General features: G+C 39.6%; 1 protein-coding gene across 5 annotated transcripts in view; it reads left to right on the forward strand.

The window, feature by feature from the left end:
- Esr1 (estrogen receptor 1) overlaps positions 1 to 19953 on the forward strand; it is a 364727-nt gene that overhangs the window by 141428 nt on the left and 203346 nt on the right. The gene's annotated exons all lie outside the window — the stretch shown is intronic.

The raw sequence follows: 19953 nt of genomic DNA on the forward strand, positions 1-19953 counted from the left end.
TTAAAAATCTCTTTCTTGGCTCAATGCATGACATGACCTTTTGCGAGCTTGAGCAGACTCAGTGTCTGCTGACTTATGGGAGGGACACAGCATTGGTACCATGCGGTTATTAGGCACCGGCTGTACCGTCTCAGTCTTCTGTCTGCCCCGGCCCCTTTTCGGATCCAGCTGACCTGTGCAGCTCTTCCGACATGCCCTCAGCTACATCCTGTTACTACTTCAGAAACGCCAGTATGTTACATTATACAGGACACAGTGGGAGGTGTCAGTCATTTGTACTCCTAAGGTGTAGGTGCTAAAGCCCCCTCGACAGGGACAGAGGTTTGATGGAACTTTTGGTACAGAATTCACATTTTTCGCTTAGCAGTGGGCTGTTTTCTTTCCTCTTACTCCTTTACCTTTAGAGGTTAAACAAAACTCAGTGTAGAAACATGAGGGATACTTCTGCGGCGCCTTCTACAGAAATGCGAACTTAAGGAACCCCTTGAAAATCAGAGCCTGCTAGATTAATAGACACTGACCCAAGACGAGATTCTCAGGGACTTCCGGCTGCGGCTCTTCACTGCTCTGATATGGGCTAACGACCGGGGGATGGTACTCACTATTTATCTTTCCTCTACAGATGGAAGAACATTTTAAAAAGCTGTTCATATCTTAATAGAGTAGCCTGTGAGGTCAATGTGGTCCATTTTAAAAGCATTTTCCTTGACACTTATTGCTTTCAACATCTTTTAGAATTCTGCTGCGAGATGTGGACTCTTTTGTCTGTGTTCCTACAAAAGTTAATGATATTCTCTATAGTAACCCTTTGCATATATCTCTGTTTTTGAGTGTATCACACATAGACTATTAATTTTTATTAGCTGATTCCATTGTAATTCAGAAAAATAAAATTTAAATCTGGTTTTAAGTTACATAAACCTTATAGGGCTTTTGACAAACATCTTAATTTGTGGTTTTATTTTTTCTTTGATATGATAAAATCTAAACTATCATTATTTTCATCAATAATAAGCTTACACAAACAAAAAAAATCAATGAAGAAAATTAGCTTTTTAAAAACAGGTATTTGGAATCTAGGGAAATTACTCAGTGAATAAGCCCTTGACACACAGCTGGAATCCTAGAACCCAGGTAAAAGCCAGGCAGGTGCAGGTCTACCTACCTATAATCCCAGCCCTAGGGAGGCAGAGACAAGCAATATCCGGCCCAAACTGCATAGATAGACCAATTAAAGCAGACAAACTCTGCATGTAATGAAAATTGATTGATGAAGATACATGTTGTCAACTTTAGATCTTCCCACCCATGTCCCCCTACCATATAAACACACACACACACACACACAATATAATTAGTGGGTATGCTTAATATGCAATTGGATAAGTCATTTAGTGAGAATGAGCTTTTACATCAACCAACACTATTTAGGGCAGTGGTCAGAAAGATTTTTATTTAGAGGGTCAAAATAACAATCATTTTAACCTGTGAATGCCCTACTGTCTTTGCTGCAGTCACCTGGATCTGGTAATATGGGCAGAAAAGTGGGAATAATCAGGAGTAGCTATGTGGGATAATATGAAAATAAGTGGGAGTAATCATGTCTGAGAATATGCAAATAAGCGGGAGTGACTACATACCCAAATATCTATAAGTATAGGTAACTGACCGGGTCTGGCCTATGGGCTATCTGATTGTGATCCATAATTTAATTTTTATTTGCATCTCTATAATCTAAGTGTTATGAAAGGAGGTTTGTTTGTTTGTTTAATAAAATAGGTGGCTTTTAAACCTAAAGTTTAGCTTTACAGGAAGTTAGTCTGTATTTGTCTGGATGTTCTGAGGCGGAAGTAAGAAATGTGTGAGACACATTTAGCAGTCTCAGAAAATGTAGAAAACTGGGGACAACTTACCTTCATGGTACAGGAGGAGTTGGGCTGTGCAGATGGAGTGCTGCCTGGGCAGACATAAAGCAAGCGAGGGAACAGACTAGTGCTGGCTGTAAACTGCCAGTTGTTGCGCTTGAAGGAAACAGTAGCAATATTATTGTCAAATTGTTTCCGTTACATTTGCACACCATTGGGAGCATGCTAAACAACCCACAAAACCCAGAGTTGACTTTAAGCCTTAAGGTATCAGAGCAGAAAACAATAAAATAAAAGAATACACCTACACAAACAGTGAAGAAAAGGAGGGTACATAAATAACATTATGTTATAGCATTATCTCAAGTTCAAATATATTTTTAAAAATTATTTATTTTTGATAGTCAAAATATATATGTTTTATCCATTTTCTATAACAGACTAAATACAATTTCAGTACAATTGTAGTACATGAAAAAGCAATTTTTACCCGGTGTCAAAAACTTCTTACGCATTGTGGTATGGACATATAAAAGGTTTCTGTGACAAGATAACTATTGAGTTCTGAGTTCTGAAGGAAACCTAGAAACAAGTCTGAGTTTTAGAGATAGCATGGGACCTAAGAATGATTATGGTCACTGTATTTATTAAGGTCATGTATGTTTTGGATAATTATTTTAGGCAAAGCACAGTCCATGGACCTGTAGCTATGAAGACAGGGAAAGAGCTGGTTCCCACTTACACTGAGCTTATAGAATTGAGTGGGAAATAAATAAACAAGCCAGCGATTAAATTACAGTGTGACGGATGTCAAGGTAGAGGTGGCTGCAGGTTAGCACAGGAATCTAGACATCACTCGATCCCACAGAACAGAGAGCAAGACTTTCTGAGAACTCTTTACTGATTCAAATGAAGTCTGAAGAATGAGTCAGGAGAGAAAGCGGAGGGAGGCAAGAATGTTTAGTCATGTGGTTGAACGTATGATTGACACCCAGAAAGACAATAGAAGTTTTGCAACAAGAGTTAACAATGTTAACACGCCATTATTTTACATAATGGCGTCCCTGAGCTGCGCATGTGATCAGAGACTTTGTCACAGAGCAGCGCTTCTTTTCTTTCCCCCGTGATAGTGTTTCCATACACTCCATCGGCTCCCATCTCTGCAAAAGAATAGAGCAGGCAAGTGCAAAAGGTTTCCAGTCCTGTTTTCTGTCAGAGTCTTGGTAACTAGGAACTAAAAGTTTTCCTGAACTCCTGTGGCTGCTTATAAATCACAGTGACCCTCAAGCACATTTAAGGACAGTGAAGGGTCTGACTCGTGGGTGGAAAGTCCTGAAGATGCTGAGGTTCTGCTTGTTTTCCTTGTTACTTAAGAAGAGAGCTAGAAAGGAGTATACATCAAATTATTCTCTCCCTCTAAGTGTTTTGGCTGAAGAGGCAAAGTGTTTGACTTGAAAGCATACACATTTCCATCCCCACTTAGTGCTTGAACTTGATTACTTAAGATACTAAGTAATGGCCTCAGTTGAATGTATTTTTTTTAAAGCAGGATAAAGGATCCAATTTAAATCAGAGGAATGAAACAAAATATTTTGTTAATTTATTAATCCTTGCAGGCTTAGAATTATGTGTTTACACAGAGACTGCGGACAGAGTTACCTTATCAGAATATAGCTTCAGCTATCAGGTAGTATATTGGGTTTTTGTGCAAGGAGAAAGGATCATATAAACTCACCATTTCTCTTTCATTGTAATCTCAGAAGGCAACAGGGCACAGTGGAGACGCAGTCTGTCTGTCCTCCATTAAGCATACGATCACTTCACACTGAGTGCAGTGGGTAGAAGTTGCTCAGTGTTGAATTAGACACACATGATGGCGGCCTGTGTTAGCTCACAGAGTAGCGGGGACAAGAGGGGAAAAGGTTGGAAGATGATGTCTGGTTAAGGTTAATGCTATGGGGCCTTGAATCCAAGAGGGCGACCTGGAGAGAGACGCGCCTGGGATTTAGAAAGCTTCCGGATGAAAGCATCCAGCACCCTGGATAGCTCCTGCCAGAGCTGCATTGGGGAACCAGATTTACTTTTCTTAGGGTTAGATGGAAGGAGAGGAAGACCTCCCCTATCAGTGGACTGGGGGGGGGGGGGGGGGGGGGAGAGGGTGGGGGGGGGGCGGGGGGGGGGCCCACAACTGGGATACAAACTGAATTAACTTTAATAAATTTAAAAAAAATTAAAGATTTAAAAAACTTAAAAAAAAAAGAACACTAGGCTTGGGGCTGGGGGATGCCTCAGTGGTTAAGAGCGTTGGCTGCTCTCCCAAAGGACTCTGATTCAATTCCCAGCACCCACATAGCAGTGTGACAACTATCTGTGACTGGTTCCAGATCTGTCATCCTCACACGGGTAGACGTGCATGCAGGCAAAACACCAATGCACATAAAATGAAATAATTGGATAATTTTAAAGCTTCAGGCTCACTTAGTAGGCTCTGCATACTTGTGGAGATCTGTTTCGTTAACCTTGGGGAGTCACTGCTGCCCACTTAGGAAAGGCTGTGTTTACATTCCTTTTCACATTAGTTCTGTATCTCTGGGCGGTTGTGTGCATCTGTATGAGGGTTCGGAAGAGGAGTAAAAGTGGAGAGGCATCTATTTCTCTGCAGGGTTATTTTATTTGTGAGGTGTCTTTAGACATATGCCTGAAACCCTGTCAGCACACGAGAAATGATAAATCTTGTTCTCCACATTTCACACGTGGCCCTCTGCAGTCTGGATGCCGGGTCACAGCAGGAGCGTTCTTTTAGACTGCTAATAGACACATATGGTTTTGAGTTTAAAATTTATAATGTCCTTAGATTAAAACTTTCTTTATTGTACCTGAAGAGATGGCTAAGTGATCAGGAGTCCTTACTGTTCTTCCAGTAGACACAAGTTTGGTTCCTAGAACCCACATTAGGCAGCTCACAACTACCCATATGGCCTCTGTGGATATCTACATTCATGTTACACACACACACACACACACACACACACACACGAGCATGAGAGAGGAATAAAAATAAACTTTAAAAATCCTCTAAGTGATTTGAATATTTTTACATATTTCAACTTCTGCTAATGTCTCCCTGTTCACTGCAATTCAGCCGCATTGGTCTTTTTTTTTCTGTCCTCAACATGACAAAGTATTCCTTCTCCAGGACCTGAGTGGCTGTAGTCTCTGAGTCTCTTTGCTTGGACTACCGGCTGTTTTTTGTGTATGTATGTGTGTGCATGCATATGTGTGTACGTGTGTGCACGTGTGTGTGTGTGTGTGTAAGTAGGTAGGTAGGTTTCTTCCTTGATCACTCTTCACATTGTTCTGTGAGGCAGGATCTCCCTGAACCTGGAACTGTCAGGTTTGGCAGGTCTGGCTAGCCAGATGTCCCTGTGGATTCCCTGTCTCTGCCATCCGCGTGCTGGCGTTGTAGGCTGGCTATTTCACTTAGCTTAGCTTATCAAGGAAGGTGTCAGGGAAAGTGTTCTGTTTGATAGGCTTGGAAAGAACCAAAGCTTTCTCATAAGCAGTAAAAACGTTGAAACAGAGGACGAAGAGGTGGCCTAGTGGTTAAGAACACTCTGTGGTCTTGTAGAGGACCCAGGTTCAGCTCACAGCACTGACATTGTGGCTCACGACTGTTGATCACTCCAGATCTGGGAGCTATGAAGCCCTGTTCTATCCTCTGCTGGCACGGTGGACGGACATGTACATACCTATGTGCAGGCAAAACATTTATTCATGTAAAATAAAAACTAAAAAACTTAAAAAAGAGGTTTTGGAGCAGATTTGTAGATTTGTGGAAAAAGCTAAACTGAGAAACGGAACAAGCCAGTTTGGAAGAGTTTAGGGTTTAGCCTCTTGCCTTTGCCTCATTTTTCACTTTTAGTTCTGTGAGAGGATCCCATTCCAACCTCTGCTTCTCTTTGCTTCCAACTTTCCTTTCTTCCTTCTTCTCCCAAGTTTCCAAGGATTTTATTTACGTCTGGTATGGATTTAAACTGTGTCCCCACAAAAGCATTGCAGATCCCCTAACCTCTCATACCCCAGAATGTGATACATTTGGAAACAAGGTTGTGGCGATTGTTTTTATCAATGAAGTCATTCTGGAGTACAGGGTCATTTAACTTAACATGCCTGGTGTCCTTGTAGGAAGAGGGGGCTTTGAAGACAACCAGGTATGACAGTGGAGATTGGAATGGCATAGCTTCAAAGCAAAGAACAGAAATACCATTGGCCAGCACCAGAAGGTAGGCAGGAGTGCGCAGAGCCGCGTGGCTCTGCCAACACCTCTGTCTTACAGTTTCATGTTGTAGCACCATGAGACACTGCATTTGTGTGATTTTAAGGCACTCATTTGTGGTGCTTTGCTATGGCAGGTGTAGGAACTAGTCCTATATTTATGTCTCCGAAATCAGACTCCTGCCTCATTTTGACTGCTCAGTGACTCCTCTGCCAGTCTCTATGCCACCAGCAGCTCCTGGCTATGAGGCCTGTCCATTCCTTCACTATCGGAGTTTGAGCTGGTGCCACACTCTGCAAACCTCATCTCTAATACTTCTAGCAGAAATCTTGGATAGTTCTGAGTCTATCGTTTAAACTTATACCCACCCATTTCCCATTATTTAGATTCTGTTCCTTCACCCAAGATAATCACAGCAAGTCAGTCTGCCTGTCTCTCCTACACTGTTTGTTTGGTTTGCCTCTCTCTTCTGTGAGCCATTCTGCACAATGCCTGTCTATTAATACTCTTCAAAGAAAATCCCTTAATGAGTTCCATGGCCCAAAGAGTAATGCTTAGACAACAGCGTGAGGACTTACCTATGTATGTCTTAGTGTAGCTTTCCTTCTGAGGTATTCTAAAGTCTCTGGGTGTGCTTGTATGTGGCTGACAAAGCCCAAGCTTAATCAGTTTACCGGTCAGAATTCCTGTCCAGTCTTAATTTGCCAAAATTCTTAAACGTGTTAAACATGACTGTCACACAGTGGTGCAGAGGCGTTCCATCTCCTGACACCCCCACAAGACACCGTTTCATGTGGCTGCATACGATTGCACACGTTAATTCTGCCCATTCTTCCTGTGAGCTCCCCAGAGGTTGGGACCACATCAAGATTTGGGATTGCGATGACTCAATGAGCAGATGACAGCTCAAATGGAAGGTTGAGATCTATTTGTGTTGTTTTGGGTAACACAGGGCAATCGGTTTCACCAGTAAGGCATCGATATGATACAATAGTCTCTGATAAAGTTTAAATTGTCAGAGAGATGAGAGATAAGAGGAGGAGGAGGACGGAAGAGAATGAAAGCATCAAGATGACCAGGCATTGATAGTCAACTCACTTAAGTGTTCAAAGATATGTGGTATTTGTAAAACTGGAAAAGGGGAATAAAATGGAAAGCATAATGAATGATATATTAAAATGAGTAAACATGAATTTTATAATAGTGAAGAGAATAAGTGATATTCAAGGGGAAATGATTGAACAGGGGCATTAAGAGTCTGACCAAATTAACTGAGAGACAAAGGAAGTTCACTTCTAGACAGGCTGAGTTGGAGATAGATGATAGCTTGATTACAGAGAGGATGGTTATTCAGCAGGCACAGAACAGAATCTGCACTCAGCTCTAGTCCAGGCTTGGAGATGGAAGTCATTTCCTCATTTAAGCTTAAGGGAACTTGATGAAAAGAATGGCTTCATTGTGAAGATAGCACATTTTTAATGAAGCAAAAGTAGCTGTCAACCAACTTCTCATTACTCAGAAAATATTAATATATGAACTTAAAGAGGTTTTTGTTTTGTTTTCATGTTTTTATTTATTTATAAATTACAGTTTATTCACTTTGTATCCCAGCTGTAGTCCCCTCCCTCACACCCTCCCAATCCCACCCTTCTTCCTTCTTCTCCTCCCATGATCCTTCCTAAGTCCACTGGTAGGGGAGGTCCTCCTCCCCTTCCATCTGACCCTAGCCTATCAGGCCTCATCAGGACTGTCTGCATTGTCTTCCTCTGTGGCCTGGTAAGGCTGATCCCACCTCAGGGAGAGGTGATCTAAGAGCCAGCCACTGAGTTCATGTCATAGACAGCCCCTGTTCCCCTTACTAGGGTACACACTTGGACACTGAGCTGCCTTGGGCTACATCTGTGCAGGAGTTCTAGGTTATCTCCATGCATGGCCCTTGATTGGAGTATCAGTCTCAGAAAAGACCCCTGTGTCCTGACTTTTTGGTTCTGTTGTTCTCCTTGTGGATCTCCTGTCCCCTCCAGGTCTAGTCTCAGAATAACATACTAAAAGAGATTTCTTGATCTTACCGAGACATTGTGAAAAAGAAATCATCTTCATTACCAAAAGTATGTCCACAAGAACCCACTGGACAGCAAAATCATGACTTAGTTAACAGGACAAAGTGATGCACTTTAGAATTTTAAGAATATGCTGGTATCAACACGTTAAAGTTACAAATGGTGAAGTGCAGGAACCAATGTGAGCATTTTAATGATGCCAACAAAAGGACCAAGACTTCTTGGTGGTTTTAAGATGTGGGTTACAGTGTGGGAATTCACTGGCTCCTCTTGAAGCCCAGAGCTTGTCTATTCCTTTGACTTGTCAAAATTCTGTCTCAGTTATTCATCTTGTGGCAAGACGCATAAGGCGCAATTGAGAAACATGACTATGTAGTTGGAAAGCAAAGCATGGAAGTCTGCACACAGAAGAACTATTATCATTTTCAAGTGAAGACCTTATAACAAACCTTCCTCAAAGAAATGTAGTATCCTCAGACACTGATAAATTTGCTAGGTGTTTGACTCTTGATTTCCATTAGAAAGAAACAAACAGCATAAAAGTCAAGACCTGAGAACCTTGTTCTGTATAAGAACTCTCATCACTGTTTTAGTAATATGCTGAAGGCAGCATTTTATACAGCCCAGATTATAGCTCAAACTCCTGACCCTCCTGTCTCCATCACTCAAGGGCGAGGATTAGTAGTGTGTGAAACCACACTTGGCTGCGTTATTGATTTTAAATGTTTGTAGCTCTTTACTGTGACAATGCACCATTAAACATGTCCACATCCATACTCACCAATATATAGATCTAGAGAAAGATGGAGGAAGATGTCCTGTCATCTTGCTCCTTCTACCTGTGAGATGACACACTTCCTTTCCATTTTCTTTCTTTCTTCCTTTTGGCCAGGTAATCTTTATCCTGTAGATAATTAAGATAAAATGACTCTGACATATGAAATCAGTATAGAACCCTGCTTCTTGGCAGCTTTTGTGGATATAGCTGAGGCTTTCAGAGGCCTTTAAAAACCATGGCAACAAATGCTTCCGAAGGGTAATCAAAGGTTCCAAATGGTTTTAATCGCTGGTGTTTTTTTTTTTATGCTACCACTTGGAGCATTCTTCTTCACTTTTTGTTCATCTGATTGAAATTAAATTTCCAATTTCCCTACTAAGTGGTTCTCTTTTGGTCATGGCATTGACTATTTCCATTAAAGTAGTAGTTTGTGCCCATGTATAGTGGTTAAGCTCATCAACAATCCATTAGAAAGCCTCATTTATGAGTGACAATAATTTTCCACCAAAATTATAGACAGGCTTTAATGGGCACATATTCAAAGGGCATTAACTAGCCCTCAAAATTATTGTCTACATTGTTCTTACGAGCCTTCCAGTGATGATCTATAACCCTAATCCTCCCTAAATTCCTCTTTCTTTGTAGAGAACTACTGTTGGCACCTTTATATCGTTTAAAAACGAAAGGCCTGTTCTCTGATGCCCATTCATCCAGAGGAAAGGATATTCTGAAAAACAGGAGATCACTCCTGGGCCATATTCTGTGCTAGTGCAGCACCAAACCTTCAGAATAAATTGTTACTTGCGTGGGGTTTTTTTTTTTTTTTGTGTGTGTATGTGTGTGGAAAAAATCATCATACGCAAGAAAAATCTATTTCATAAATCTGCTGTCCACTCTGCTGAACTTGTTTCTTCTTCCATCTTGATCTTGCAGTATGTGTGAGTTAGTGAGCATCTCTGGTCTGGTCAAAGCAGATGACGTGTATTGTTCAAGAAAAGGGAGACAGAGAGGGAAGGACAACTGTTTTCCAACATGTCCACCTTTTCTTAGATGAAATACAAATATTTTATTCTTCCCTGGCTAAGAAATAAGAAACAGGAAACACAATTTAATTATTAAATTACAACCTCTCCCTATAATAGGCACTTATATTCTGTATTTGCTTTGAAAAGGAGGAAATGGATTTTAAATTTTATCCAAATGAACATTATCCTTATCTGATGCACTCAGTAGTTTCTAATCATATACAAGAAGTAGAGCGAATGAGATGGAATGCAATCCAATTATTTAACAAGGTATAGGTGAGTGACTGGGTTACATTTATAAATATGATGTGTGTGGTTGAAATATAAATGCAATCATTTAAAGTGTGACTAGACCTCTTTATGATATTTCACTAAGTGGTGCACAAAATATTCTCCTTATATGCCATGGAAGATAAATTGTAGTTCATAAGGTGATCGGAATTCATAATCATTTGTTCTTTTGACATCTTGGAGGTAGCAATAAAGGAATACACTTGAAAATGATTATGCTTTGCTGTTTCTATGTGGTGCAATAAAATCACCCTGGAGATTTTTTTTTTTCTGAATTCCAGCACACATCATGTTTATGCAATCTGAGCTGCTGTAGATCAGCCTCACCCCCACTGTCTCTGTTCCAATTCTCCACTCTCCCTTTTTCTTCCTTTTGATCATTTCTACCTATGAGTACCTTCCTGTTCATGTTACCCAAACCCTCTTTACCAGAGAGGACTCACTTGTCGAGTTAAGGTATTTATATTTTCCTGTTGTTTTCATGCAACAGATATTGACTGAAAGTCATTTCATAGTAGCCATTAGAGGAATTTAAAGGTACATTATCTGCAATCTAATGAAGGATTCAGCTGGTCACTGATGGAAGATGATGATAAATCACACCAGATTTAAACTCAGCACCAGAAAAAAATCCCCAAGGCTTTGGGAATGTAGAAGAAGCTCTTGAGATAAAGGTTAGGAGTTCAGAGTTTCTGTGTGAGTACAGTGCTCTAGAAGAAACTACACAACACTATGAAAAAGATAGTGTCTCACCTAGTATCCATCCAAAGCATGTCAAAGGCATCTTTTCGTTGTAAACATCCTGGAATTTGGTTTCAGTCATTGTTTGCTCAGACCTGTGTGGCCTCTGCAGGAATACAGCGTAAGATATTATGTTCGAGCAATACATGTTTTAAAAATGACTTGTTACATAACTTTAACACATTCTAGCTGTACCCCTCTCCCATTGTCATGAGCAAGATGTTTCTTATGCATTCAGAAGTTGACTGATAGTTTCTTTCCAGGCTGTGTGTATAATATACTTTTTCAGCTTATTTTTTTAAGTTTAACATGGGAATAACATTAATAAAATATTAAGATATTCTTTTCTCTGTAGTAATAGATATGGACATAAAAGTATTATGTTTTATTATAATATGGTGAAAAAACATTTGGTTCCAGGTAAAAAAAATCAAATTTAGGAAATTATAGTTTAGAGTTTCTGATTTTTATGTTTATGATATTTTTTATTTTTCCTTAGTCTTAATTCTACAAAATAGTTATGAAGGGTTTTTAAGGATTTATTTGTTTTATCTTAAGTGTATGTGTGTGTGTCTGGGTGTGAGCATGTGCGTGCAGGTGCCCACAGAGGCCAAAAAAAGGCTTTGGATGTCCCAGAGCTGGGAAGATTGTGATTCACCAAATGTGGGCGCTGGGACTCGAACTTGGATTCTCCACACGAGCAGTGCATGCTCATCACCACTGAGCCATCTCTTCCTCCCCAGCTGTGTTTTGAACATTTTCTAGACACTATTCCTAAGAGTTGACATTAGGATTTTCTACAATCTGAACCATCAGAAGATGGTAAATGCAGATAAATACCCTATTTATTTCATAAAATCATGGCAGTAATAACTGGTTCCAGAGAAGGTAGAAAATTTGATAAGTTTTTATCAATTATATTACAGAGCATTTGAAAGATTTCTGTTTTTTTTCCCTATGTTCCTTCAAATAGTTTCCTTAAGGTTGGTATGTACATACAAGAGACAGAAGAAGCATGTGACTCTAGACCCAGTCAATGTGCTCCTCTGACTATGTCCTGTGTTGACGTGTTTTGTGTTTACAGGGTCCTGTGCTGACCGTGTGCTCTGTTGGCTGTGTTGGCTGTATGCTCTGTTGGTTGTGCCCTGTGTTGGCTGTGTCCTGTAGTAACTGTGTCTTGTGTTGACTGACTGTGTCCCATGTTGATTGTGTGCATCCTGACTGTAAATCAGTAAGAGGGATATATATGCTAAGACAACTTTGGGGACAAAATGCCCTTTTCCTTTTTCCTACTTTTAGTCCAATAACTGCTTATCAAATCAAATAAGGATCTGAGAGTCACATGCCTTGATTTGGACTCTATTTTTCTGAGACATAAAAATGCTGTCAAGTGCTCTACATGACAGCTATTACTTATAAAATGTTTTATAGGTGGCTGCTTTTTCTGAACAGAATGCAAGAGAAAGGATTTATTTAAAGTATTTTTATAAACCCATCCCCTTTTATGTGTATGTATATATACTAGTAGACACAATGGTATGTTCATATATGTATTCATACATAGGAACATTTTTATCTATACTATCTATCATCTATTGATCTGTCTATCTTAGCTGTCTATCTTCCTATCATCCATCTATCTATCTATCTATCTATCTATCTATCTATCTATCTATCTATCTATCTATCTATCTCATCTATTACGTCTATCATCTACCACTATCATTATCATTATCTATGCATTCACACATGTATTATTTCTTTCTCTACCATCTATCTATCTATCTATCTATCTATCTATCTATCTATCTATCTATCTATGTATCTATGTATGTATGTATCTATCTATGTATCTATGTATCTATCTATGTATCTATGTATCTATCTATGTATCTATCTATCTATCTATCTATCTATCTATCTATCTATCTATCTATCATCTCTGCCTATACTCATCATGTATAGTCCCACCTTACCTACCTAGGTATTTAAAGTATGCATGGTATTTGGAGATGTATCTTTTAACATGTAAGTAACAACTACCTATGAATTACAGGATCATGGATAACCTTCGATTTTTTTTTTTTTTTGGCATTGTTGTCTTCTCAGTAAGTGTCTTTTCCTCATGTAATAAAGCACATTGCAGAAGTGTGCTGCAGTTGATTAGGTGATTTAACACCAGGATGTTAACTGTTCTTCTCTTACCTTGTAGCCCACAAGGCTTTATTCTTTACTTTGAAAGTTTATTTTGTTTGTAAGATTACAAGTTTGCACTAAAGCACAACTCCCATTTCATTAGTTGTGAGTCAATGTGGAATTGTACTGAATGGATGTTAGGTAGGCGGCTCCAGGAGACTATTATTTCTCTAGGATACTGAGGAATCACAGTGGAGAAGGTGAAGGACTTTGTGTTAATAAACCATCAGGGATCTCAGTGGGTAAAGCTGCCAACCAGGTGAGTTATTTTAACCAATCACCCAAACTTCGACATGGACCCCTACTATGCACCTCAATTGGGAAGGAAGAGCCAGCTGGGAGCGAGGTGGATTGTTATCCTTGTGATCTTGGTCACATACCTGCTTGCCCTGAGGTCTGCACATATCAGAAAGAATGTGTGTGCATGAACTAGATATGTGTTCATTGGCCCAAAGACAATGCATGATTCTCACCTCCATTGTTTATCCTGTGCTATGACTCCACATATCAGAAAAGAAATTATGAATAAACTCTGGAACTTATCCCACTTTCATGTCTTCATTTGGGAACAATTTAACTCTTATTTCAAAGCAGTTGGAAAAGAGTGTGAAAGTTATCTTGAAGTTTCTGAAAAATTGGAAAGCAAAGAGCTATCTGTATTGATGTTAATGGATCAGTTAGTGTAATGACAATACTTTGTAGCCTCTTCTTTTTCTTTTTCCTCTTCTTCCTCTACTTGAAATAAATCTAAATAAAGTTAAGGTGCTCTTGGATCAGTTCCCCGTCAACTGATCTTCTGGGGTTACACTTGAAACTCCCAGTGCTCTGAGCTCAGCAATGGGAACTCCTGTCGCTCTAGGGTGCAATTGGCAGTGTGCCTAGAGCTATGAAAGGCACCTTCTTTTATGATAATGTGGCTTTAAAATGGGCTGCCTTTTTCTTTCTTAAGAGTAGAAGTGAAGTATTCTTTTGTATTAATGCAAGTTTTGGGAATGTCTTTATGGCTGTCTTTTTAGAGATATTAAATTTTCTACATGATTCCCACAGTGCTAGGCCTCTTTCACTTAAGTTAATTGTAGTTTTTTAGGCCATGCAGGCTTTGTTAAATGTCTTTCAGTTTCAGACATTTTCAAAGGAGATCTTTAAAAATAATGATGACAATAGAAATTTTTCTAGTGAGTCTCTTTGCTCTTGTGCTTTACTTTACCACCACTGAAACATGTTGAAGTAAAAGAAAAAAAAACATGAGATACAGAAGGTGAGAGGTACAGAAAACCGGATGGGCCAGGGGAGGCCAAAAAAGGGTCATGGGATATGGATGTGGCAGGGCTTTTGCCAGACCTTCTTCTTGCAGAAATAAACTTGGCTTTTCTGAAGGAGGGACCCAATGACTAGGAGATAGAAGTCACAGCAGTTTTCCAGTAGATACGGGTTTTAATGACACTAGAGACATTTCTGGGGTATCGAGTCAGGAAGCCTAAAAGAACCCTGGAGCAGATGCTTCAAATGTTTACCACTGATCCATTGGAGGACAGCTCAGCAGTAAAAGAGCTGTGGCCAAACCTGACAATCTGGGTTGGTTGGTAGAAGGAAAGAGCCAACACCTGCAAGTTGTCCTCTGACCTCCACATGCCTGCACACTCACGTGCGCACATTATTAAATACATACTCAAAATTTAACCGATATATTTGAACACTGAGCTTTGGGGCAGGAAGGGGACTAGATCTGAACCGTGTCCGGGTTTCCTCACTGCCCCCTTCAACTTTCTGTCTGCTTTTGGGAATTTGTCTGTGAAATAAGAAGATTGATATCTTGATTTCAGTGGCTTCGTTTTACCCTCAAGGAGTTCAGCTTTGTATTTTAAGTACATGTCAGACCCAGTCACCCTTGGTCTGGTGGTGTTTTATTTCTGACTTTGCCTGGAAGGGTAACTGAGTCAGAAATCACTCATCTATAGTTCACAATATGAAGCCATTCAAATAACAGAGTATTTGAAATGAAACAAGTAGGAATTAAAGGTTGAATCACTTACAAATGGAACAGGTCAGATTGATTTGTTTCACTGGGATGCGGTAGAGCTTTGTTCCTTCCTTCAAAATCGTCATTGTTTCAGTTCCCAATTAAAGCTGGGAATCAGACGAGAGCAGCATTTCTCTAAGCAGAGCTGACAGAGCGTCACACACCCTAACTTTCTCTGTTGCTTTCCCTGCTTGTAATTTCGTGACTTACGGGATACAGATAGTACGCACATTCTTCACTTTCTGTGCATTCTTACATTTTAGTCTGGATCATATTTTATAAAACATAATTAATAAAATTATAGCATGAAAACTATTTTACATTAAACTTCCCGTAGAAGTACAGTTGCCTTTATTCTTAGAAGATAATTTCATGAATTAGGGGTTCTAGTTTCAAAACTCACCTGAGACTGCTTTGGTGGACGGCAGCGGGAAAGGAATGGGTGTTCACGGGAGACTCTGAGTGTCTTGACGATCCTCAGACAGTCTTGGGATAGAGAAGAGTTCAGTTTCCAGGGTGTCAGGATCTTGGATCTGGGAGGGATCCCATCCTGCTTCTGTTCATGCTTCCACCTGTCAGTCATCATTTGCCATGAGCCGGGAAGCAGGGCTGGCCACAGTTGTCAAGCATCACAGACTGTGACTTTGTTTTTCCCAGCTAGCCAATATTAGTGAAGGACCCTGGCCTTGCTCTGGACAGGATCACTTCCTTGGACCGATTTGCTGCTATTAGGGGATAGAGTCACACACAATGTTGCTCCTTGAGAGTATTACTGAGTCAGTCATATTCCCCTTAGCATCTCTTTCTGGGGTCTGTGATACCTAATGTTTTCTTCCACTTCTACTTCCACAGATGTTCATGTCATAAAGGTCTCAGCCTTGCTGATTAGAGGTCATTTCAGCCCAAGGGGCCATCACCATCTCTGCTCCCACTTGGTCCAGTTGAACACTGTTAATAGCTTCCTGCTTTGAAGCTGGGTCCCGGGGATCGAACACAGATCTTTAGCTGTGGCGGCAAGTACTGTTGTGTCATGCTGCCATCCCTAATGAGAGCTTTTAGGAGCTTGGATTTCCGCCTATTTCCTAAGGTTTTTGTTTGAAGATTTTTTTTCACTAGTGAGAGAGTGTGCCTTCAAGAATGTTCAAATAGCGAGCAGATGTGGAGGTCTTAGGAAACATCATGAGTGATTTTTTTGGTAAGCTCTTTCTAACTTTTCTTACTTAAAATATCCTTAAATAACCATGAAACTGTCTAATTTGGATATTATAGAATTAGAAGGATTCTTTTAGCTTGCCAGGTTTTCCCTAACAAACTAAGAATCCACCCTTCTACCTCCATTACAGCATTTTTTTTTCAGACAGTGTGCGCTCATTCTACTTAAATGTCACAATTTTAGTAAATTTTTATAAAAGGAAACAAACCACGATAACCTTTGTAGTTGCTACTTCAAAACAGTTTGGAGGTGCCCTAGATCAGTGCAGTGGAAAGGAAGTAGAGAGTAAAGAACTAATTACACCACATTTAACATGTCTTAAGATATAGTCTACTAAATACAATTCCATACTTTCTTCCCTGGGATCGTGTGTCAGCGATGAGGAGACTAGGTGGCAGGAAGCAGGTGGCCATGGCTTTCTCTGCCTCGTAGCTGGGCTCAGTTGTTTTGGGGTTCTTATAGCCACAGGTGGCTATTGTCCTCTCACTTTCCTTTAAAATTAAAAAATTAATTAAAATTTAATTGTACCTTTCTATATTTCCCTTTCTTCCTAACTCTTTTCAAGTCCCTTTTCTTTAACTCCTTCCATGTCTCAAATCGATTACTTCTCTTTTTTCCTTATTATTGTTACACACACACATAAATTAATAAATATATAAATACAACCTGCTGATTCATTTAATGTAACTTGTATGTAAATGGCTTCAGAGTTGACCATCTGCTATTGGATAGCTCATTATGGCCTTATCTTTGGGAAAGACTAGTTCACCATCTCTTAGCATTAGTTGTCTGTAGACTTTTGTGTGTGTGTGTCCAATGATATTTTCTTCTTCCCCATTAGCGTGATATTATTGTTCTTCAAGTCTTATTTAGACAGCAGTATTATTAAGATATCACAGTGTACCTTCCATGTTATTTCTAGGAGACACAGTCTTACAACAGACTTTCTGGACTTGTAGATCTTACAGTCTTTCTGCCGTATCTTCCTTGATGTTCCCTGAGCCTTAAGTGCAGGAACTGTAGCTGTATCAGTTAGGGTGAGCACCCCATGATAAGTTGGTATATGCATCTTCACTAGATGCAGCTTTTTGTAATGGTCTTCACCTTCTGCAAAGAGAAGTTTCCTTAATGAGGGATCAGAACTGCACCTATCTGTGAATCTAAGGCTAAGCTTTAGAATGCAGTAAGGAACTGTGCTGATCTAAGAAAGTCTCAGTGGCAGGTTTTCCTCTGAGGTCTATGACCTCACTAGCACTGGACAGGCGGCTAGGTTTCTAGTCCTAAGCATGACTTCTAGTCCACCGAGTGGACCTCAATTCCAATTAGATAACTGTTGGTTACTGCCAAGATAGTCATGCCACGGGCAGACATTTAGAAAAATCTTGCTGTGATGGTCATTGTGATCCATAGGCATCAGGTAGCTGGCACCCTCTGGCGCTATAAATCCTCGCCCTCAGGGAGGAGACTCTCAAGTCAGTGCCAGGTTGATCTTCTGAGTCCTGTGTCTGAAGCATGCAGTGTCCTAGCAATAGGGACTTACCTGCAGCCTGTGAGGGCAACAGAAATAGTTTACTGTTTTAGGAGTCACTTGGGCCTCTCTGACCAACAACTTGAATAGATGTTTCTCATGTCTGGTACTGGGGCTTATATATATGTGTGTGTGTATATGTGTGTGCTATATAATTACATACATGTATAGATATACATATATTTATATGTATTATATTTAATTTTAAGAAATATAAAATAGTATGATTCCTTGATACTTTATCAAATATCCTTAATGTTATTTATCCCTCTACCCTCCCCTTTTTCCTCTTTCTGAATTGACTTCCCTTCTTTTCAAAATTCAACCTCCCTCCCTGTTTTTCCAGCTTCCCAGTTACTATCACCTGTGTTCTGCTCTCCCCCTCCCTAGTTCCCTCCATGCTACCTTTTTACCTAACTGATTTCTGTGGTTCCTGTAGGTTACATGCCTACACCTCAAATTTTGGAGCGAGGAACTGAATGAGAGAGAACAAATGTTTGTCTTTCGGCGTCTGTGCTAACTAATACACTCAGTGCGTTTTCTATTTCCACCCATTTACCTACAAATTTCATTTTTCTTTGGAACTGAATAGTTTTCTATACCATTTCTGTACTACATTTTCAGTATCCATTCATCAGCTGGGAAATATTTAAGTTGTTTTGAATTCCTAGTTATTGTGAATAGAGTGATGAAGAAAAGGGCTGAGCAAGCATCTGTGGAGTAGGATATTGAGTTTTTTGGCATATGTCAAAGAGTAGTATGATAGATCATATGGTAGACTTATTTGTAGCTTTTTGAGGATTACCCACACTGGTTTCCAAAGAGGCTGCCCCAGTTTGTAACGATGAATGAGGACTCCCTTTCCCCCTTCACTCTTCTAGCATTTATCATCAGCTGTCTTGTTAATTTTAGCCATTCTGATTGTGATAAGATTAAATGTCAATTTTTAAATTTTTTTAAAAATTTGCATTTCTGTAATTTCTAAGGCAATAAATACTTTTGAAACATTTCTTGGCCATTTTTACTTTTTTTTTAAATTGAGAATTCTCTTTTTAGATTCATACTCATTTTTAATTGTGCAATTTGTTTTCTTGACTTTTTTTTTTAGTTCTTTATATGTTCTGGATACTAATCCTCTGTTAGACATATGGCTGGCAAAAACTCTCTGCCACTTCATGAGCTTGCTCTTCATTCAATTTTGGCTGTACCAAAGATTTTGTTTTATGATGTCCCCATTTTCCAATTGTTGGTGTTAGTTCCTGGGCAACTGGAGCCCTGCTCAGAAAGGCCACTTCCTACACCTGTATCCTTGATGGTACTGCCTATGGGTTTTTTTTCCTAGCAGTTTTATCAGTTCAGCTTTCAAATTGAGTTTGGAGAGGCAATTGTATTCACACTAAGGCTAGACAAAAACTGTTAGTTCAGGTTATGTTGCTCTGACAGGGAACTGCTGTACATTTCAGACAGTCTACACAGGTACCCAATAACCCTTGGCTGCTTAAAAGATGTTTGGTTATAGTCTGTGAATATATTGAACAATGGCTGTTATAGATTTTGCTGGTTTTGTCAGGCATCAGCCGAATTTCCAGTTCTGAAAGTAGCCTTGTGCTGATTGTGGTAGATTTTTGTTTTGTTGTTTGTTTTTTGCTTTTTTGTTTGTTTTGTTTTGGTATGGTTTGGTTGTTGAGACAGGCTTTCTCTGTGTATCCATGACTGTCCTGGATCTGTAGATCAGGCTAGCCTCGAACTCAGAAATACACTGGCCTCTGCCTTCCTAGTGCTGGGATTAAAGGCTGCTTTCTGGGAGTAAAATCATCTGTCACATCCTCCCAGCTGTTGTGGTAGTAGATTTCTCTTTTCTTTTCTTTTCTTTTCTTTTCTTTTCTTTTCTTTTCTTTTCTTTTCTTTTCTTTCTTTCTTTCTTTCTTTCTTTCTTTCTTTCTTTCTTTCTTTCTTTCTT

This window comes from Psammomys obesus, unplaced genomic scaffold (assembly GCF_907164565.1).
Source record: "Psammomys obesus unplaced genomic scaffold, mPsaObe1.curated_primary_1811, whole genome shotgun sequence".
Classification (NCBI taxonomy): domain Eukaryota; kingdom Metazoa; phylum Chordata; class Mammalia; order Rodentia; family Muridae; genus Psammomys; species Psammomys obesus.